A 6,439-nucleotide genomic window follows, 5' to 3' on the forward strand; every position below is an offset into this window, starting at 1 on the left:
TGAGCATTCACTCTAGTCCAGGAAGTACCTAAAACGTTATACCTTTATAATGCCTTCTATGAGATAGGAACTCTTTTCTCGATGTTATAGATAAACACACCATCAGGTTTAAGAAACTCGTACAAGGTTACATAGTAAATAAATGGCAGAAGCCCGGATTGGGAACGAGGCCGACCTACCCAGGAGCCCATGAGTTTTATGGCTATATAATGCTGCCTCACTTACGTTGTATGTTGTTGGAACTGCTACCTGGTTGGTTGTCATGGAAATCAAACTGGCCTGATTTTAACAAACTTCTCTAGCAAATCTTAGAGACTATGAATAGCAAGAATAAAGATGGAGGTGGATGTTTCCTGTCAAATATAATGGTATTGCTAGAGGTGTTATCCTCATTATATATTAAAGTTTGTTTGTTTTGTAAAATCTCACTAATAAATAGTATTTTCCTGAATAAAAAAAGAAAAAAAAATGCCAACAGCTCACAGAAAAATGTAAGAGAAACTGCAAGAACAGTTAAAATGTGTGCCTGGAAGTTTCCTCATAAAAAAAAAATTCCTTTAAAAATAAATATCAGTAGATTGTTTTGTCAATATTGTCTATATCTTCTGTAGGAATTATTATAATTTTATAATTTATGCTTCTGGTTCTATATTTTTATATTTCTGTGTAACAAATTACCACAAATATAGCATCTTAAAAAACAACAACATATATTGCTTATTATCAGTGTGCTTTCTGTAAGTCAAAAGTCTAGCCTGGCTTAGATGGTTCTTTGCTTAAGTCACACGAGACTAGAATCAAGAAGTTAGAAGGGCTGACCTTTGATCTGGAGGCTGTAAGGAAAAATATCTGCTCCCCAAATCATTCTATCTGTTGGCCAAACTGAATTCCTTGCAGTTATAGGCCTGAGGTCTCCATTTCCTGGCTAGTGTTCTTGGCTTGAAATTGCTGTCAGCTTCGAGAGGACACTAACTGGTTCCTTCACACAGCCCCCTTATACCTGACTGGCAAAGTCTTCATGCTTCCAATTGCTCTGAATTCCTCTTGTTCCCCCAAGTCAGAGAAATCTCTGCTTTTAAAGAACTGATGTGATTAGATTAGTCCCGCTGGGACCACCTCCTTTTGGGCGTATAAGTTGAAAGGGCCATGAGAGCAACTCTAGAACCTGAACGAGGGTCATGGGACCCATTTAAAATTCCACTTCCCATAGGCTTTATAATCTGCGGTCAGATGGAAGGACTCAAGCTAAGTCGGCTGAGGCAAATTAAGACATGTACTTACTGCAACCTACTATATGAAATATAGCTAAAATAAAATAAAAAGATTGTGCTTAATATGACCGTTGAGTGAAAATTTATCAGCTTTCCCCAAGTATCTTATCAGAATGTATGACCTCCTTTTTGTATTTTGATCAGGCACAAAATGAGTCCTTCTTAGTTCAGGAGGGTTAAAAAACTCTCCAGGTGAACTTTGTTAAAATGTTATGCACTGTACATCTGCAAAACCTTTGCTTCATATTTTGCCCGGGTTTGCCTTGCATAAGGACTTTGCTAATATTCTTGATGTGTTTGCACTTGAAGTAGAAATGTATGTTTTCTTGAATACCAGAAACAGATAATATCGGGGAAAGCCATGGCTGTAAGGTGGTGAAGCTAGAACATCACTATATATCTCTCTTTAACATTCAGATGTGACGACGATGGGAACAGAAGGCGTTTGTAAAGTGACAGGGAGTTAGAAGCCAGCAGAAGAAGTTGTAGATGATGCTTCCCTCAAAAGAGATGACAGCTTTGGGTGACAATACAATGTGCCCCTTTCTTCACGTGTGTACACACACCTCAGTTTTGCATCCGTTCCCGAGTTAGCCCCAATCATCTTGAAAGTGAAACAACCAATGGCGTTGGTCATCCTGTGGAGGACAGAATCCACAAAACATTTCACAGGAATGTGGAGTCCCATATCTAAACCAACTCAAGAAGCCCTCCTCACATCCCATTTCTCTTTTGATCTCGATTCTCATCCTTGCACCCGATTGGCTGATCGCACTGCCAATAGCTCTTGTCAGGAAGCCGTGACCACGAATGTAGTAATTATCTTAAATAACAGGGCATTCATTTTAAGCACACTTAAGTACCTAACGATTCCTCTCAAGAGCTCTCGGGACAGTCTCTCAATTACTCCGAGGATGTGGTTCCACTGAACAATTGCCTCAGATTTACACTGGACTCTGTTCTACTAAAACTGATCTTGGTTTTATTCTACCTGAATAATTTTCTCGTTCTCTCTGATCTTTACTAGATTTATCTTCTTCAAACTCCTCCTCCCCCTTCTCCCAATGATTACTGTTTTCCACTTCTTTAAAGTGTACCTTCATTCAGCTGATGATAATTCATTTATCACGTTGTATGTTATACCCTGTTTCTTTAGATCATCAAGATGTCTTGTCATACTGAGAGGCACACACAGTGCATCTAATTAGGAAACATTGCCTTCTCTACAATTATGGAAAGGAAAATAAAATAGGTAATTCATTACATAAGCAATGCTACAGATAGGTCTTTTTGGCTTAAAAAATCATATTTTAAATTGTTTTCCCAAATCAAGCTTCTAATAGTGAAAGCTATCCTTATTACACATACTGATTAATCTAGATGTTAGACTTTTTAAAAAGATGACATTATTTATTGTGACTTCCTGAGAGCTTTCTGTGTCTGGTAAGCAAGATATTGCCACTCCTTGATAACAGAAGCTTCCGAAAAGCTGTCAGGAGTAAGGAAATGACCCGTCAGAAAAAGCAAGGGTCTGACATTGGGGCGAAGAGAGAGCACCTCTATGAGACTTCCCCCATGATGAATACCAAGAACTAGGGAGAGTCTGCGGTTTTACTTTGCCTGCAAATTAACGAATGAGCAGCCACAGGTTGACAGGTATGATCAGCGCTATCAGAAGACATGAAACTACTGAGTCAGAGACAGAGGACAGTCTGTTACTCAAAGCAACGGGAATATCCAGGGCACAGTGTTTGCACCAGTTCTCTGTGTCCCAATCTGCAGGTGACAAGACTGGGCCACACAGGCTGATTGTAAGACAGGAGCCATGAGCTTAGGAAACCCATTTTTAAAAAAATATATAATGGGAAATAAACCTGCCTGACTTTGGTCTCTGGGGAGATATTATCTTTATTACATGGAATAGTAAACAAACCTCTCCTTTGTTCCCAAAGGGCACATTATATCCATTTTTTCAAGGCTTTTGCTGTACAAACAGTTTTGAAAAGATAGTCCCAAACAAATGCAGTTAGTTAGTGCTCATAGAATGTACAGAAATGTGAGAGACCTGTGGAGAATTATCTTCCAAAACTGTGTCGTTGAGATTGGAGGAGACAGGCCTGAATTGCAGCTTGAGGCCATTTATGCAAAAGTGCTGATGCGAAGATTTAAACCAGACTTTGTGTCTTCTGGGATTCTCACCTTTCCTTCTCTGGCCACCTGCTCCCATCGGATCTATCAAGCTATCAAAAGTCTGATTGACTCTGCTTCAATCAGAGTCAAGCCTACCCATTTCTCTCCACTACTGTCTCATTCAAAATTTCTTTATTTCTCCTCCACATTCTTGTAATATATAATGGCCTACTACTTTTTTTTTTAATTTCTTCTTTGTTGCTTTTCTGTCCCATTATAGTCTGTCTCCATGGAGCAGCTAGAGTGATCATAGTGATCATTTATAATATCAAATCAAATTATGCAGCTCCCCCCTAGAGTCTTCAATAGTTTCTGATTGTACTTAGAAAGAAGCTCAAACCCCACAGGTTGATGGTTTCTTATAAAACTATATGTTACTATACAATCTAGTAATCATGCTCCTTGGTATTTCAACTCCTCAAAGGAGTTGAAAATTTATGTCTGTGCAAAAGCCTGCACACATAGGGACTTTATTCATGATCGTGAAACTTAGAAGATGCCCTTCAGTAGGTGAATGGGTAAATAAACTGTGGACAGATGGACAATGGAATATTACCCAGTGCTAAAAAATAATGCACTATCAAACCATGAAAAGACATGGAGGAACTTTAAATGCATGGGCTAAGTAAACGAAGTCAATCTGGAAAGGCTACCTGCTATACGAGTCCAACTATATAACATTCTGGAAGAGGCAAAAGCTATGGAAACAATAAATAGATCAGTGTTTCCCAAGGGCCAGAAAGAGGACGAATAAGTGGACCACAGAGGATTTTCAGGACAGTGAAAATACTCCATGTGCTACTATAATGATGGCTATGTTTGTCTAAAGCCACAATGTTGAGCACCCAGAGGAAATCAGACTCTGCACAGGAGACTAACCCCCTCAAGCTTCCCTCCTGGTCCTCCCAAAGTCTTTGGCACTGTTTTTCCTTTTCCTGGACTGCTCCTCTGTTCTCTCTTCACATGCTTGGTTCCTGGTCATCTAGAGCTCAACTCAAAGATGTTTCCCTCACCCTGTCCTCTACTTTCCCCACACCAAGATCACAAGATAACTATATAGATAACCCATATCGAAACTCTGCTCTTTAGATTTATATCATGTATCACTGTGCGTCATTATATCATTTTACTTAACATTTTTCCCCTCCTTCTTTCATCTCAGGTTTAATGTAACTTCTCGAGATCAGGGACTTTGCCTCTTTTGACTAGTGATGTTCCTAGCACTTAGAGCAATGTCTAGTATTGTTCAGAAAGTCCTTGCTGTAGCAATGCAGGACCATAGGACCCTTAATACAGCCAAGGAAACAGAGTTTCTAGACTTCCCTAGGTTTCCTTTTCATGACTACCTGAGATGGATGAAGCCTGTGTGCTGTGTAGTGTTGATTTTGGCAGCCTTAGCGGAAGTAGCAGCCATGTATAAATTCTCTGAGTGGCATAAGAATTCTGCACAGGCTCCGGGCAGTCAGCCAGGGAGACTTACCATAGCAACCTGGAAGCATGGGATCCATCAAGAATCGGAGAAAAATCATAGCTATTAGAAAACCTGGGGAGCTGGCCCTTGAAACAAACATTAACCCCGTCCCTTCCCACCCAATACCTATAGGTTTCATTTATTTATTATGTTGAATAGACTTTATCTCCCAGAGCAGTTTTAGGTTCACAGCAATATTGAGCAGAAGATATGGAGTTTTTTCATCCATCTCCTGCTCCCAGTATGTGTATAGCCTTCCCCATTATCAATATCTCCTTCCAAATGGGGACCTTTATTACAATTGGTGAGACCGCACTGGCACGTCACTGTCACCTGGAGTCCATAGCTGACATTATGGTTTACTCTTAGTGTTCTACATCTGTGGGTTTGGACAAATGTATTCATCACTGCAGTGCCAAGACAGAGTATTTCCACTGCTCTGAAAATCCTCTGTGTTCCATTTGTGCATCCCTTCCCTTAACTCCTGGAAACCAATGATCTATTTACTGTTTCCATAATTTTTGCCTTTTCCAGCATGTTATATAGTTGAACTCACACAGCATGTAGCCTTTTCAGATTGACTTTCACTTAGTAATATGCATGTAAGTTTCTTCCATGTCTTTAGATGGCTCGATAGCTCATTTCTTGTTAGCACTGAATACTATTCTATTGTCTGGGTGTACCACAGTCTATCCATTTACTTACCGAAGGGCACCTCGATTGCTTCCATGTTTTGGCAATTATGAATACAGTTTCTATAAAATCTGTGTACAGGTTTTTGTGGGGATGTAAGTTTTCAACTCCTTTGAGGAAATACCAAAGAATATGATTATGATTATGAGATTGTATGGTAAGTGTATATTTAGTTGTTTTTTTTTTCCCATCTACAGCACCTGGTCTTCCTAGGTGGTCTCTCATCCAAGTACTAACCAGGCCCGACCCTGGCTTAGCTTCCGAGATCAGAAAAGATCAGGCATGTTCAGGGTGGCATGGCCTCAGACTATTTAGTTTTATGAGAAACCACCAAACTATCTTCCAAAGTGGCTGTACCATTTCTTATTTCCAGCCACAATCAGTGAGAGTTCTTATTGCTCCACAGCCTTGTCAGCATTTAGTGGTGTCAGTTCTGGATTTGGCCATTATGAGCTTTAATTTTTTTTTCCCTTTACCTTTTTTTTTTTTTTTCTGGTACAGAGGACAGAGTTTGGAGAATCTGAGTTACAGAATAACTGTTCTATTTTTACCCTGCAACTATATGTTGATGTCCTGGAATAACTATTTAAATTTTGTCCACACTTGGATTTGTGAAGTTTGTGCAGCCTGAACAAGCATCCTCTCTGGTTTTATGCAATGCAGAAAGAGAAAGCCAGCAGTAGGATAATTTCTAAAAAGTTAGGATTCTATATGAACTTTTAATAATACAATGTTTTATCTATTAATAATAATATTAACAAACTAACCTTTATAATTATCTTGTAGTTTCAAAAACAATCTCAGTGAAAAATGA

At 39.2% G+C, this 6,439-nt stretch overlaps 1 pseudogene; it reads right to left on the reverse strand.

Moving 5' to 3' along the window:
- Window positions 1-5,813: 5,813 nt before the first annotated feature.
- Window positions 5,814-5,933, reverse strand: LOC118607588 (annotated as a pseudogene).
- Window positions 5,934-6,439: the final 506 nt, after the last annotated feature.

Source organism: Rousettus aegyptiacus, unplaced genomic scaffold (genome assembly GCF_014176215.1).
Source record: "Rousettus aegyptiacus isolate mRouAeg1 unplaced genomic scaffold, mRouAeg1.p scaffold_m13_p_8, whole genome shotgun sequence".
NCBI lineage: Eukaryota > Metazoa > Chordata > Mammalia > Chiroptera > Pteropodidae > Rousettus > Rousettus aegyptiacus.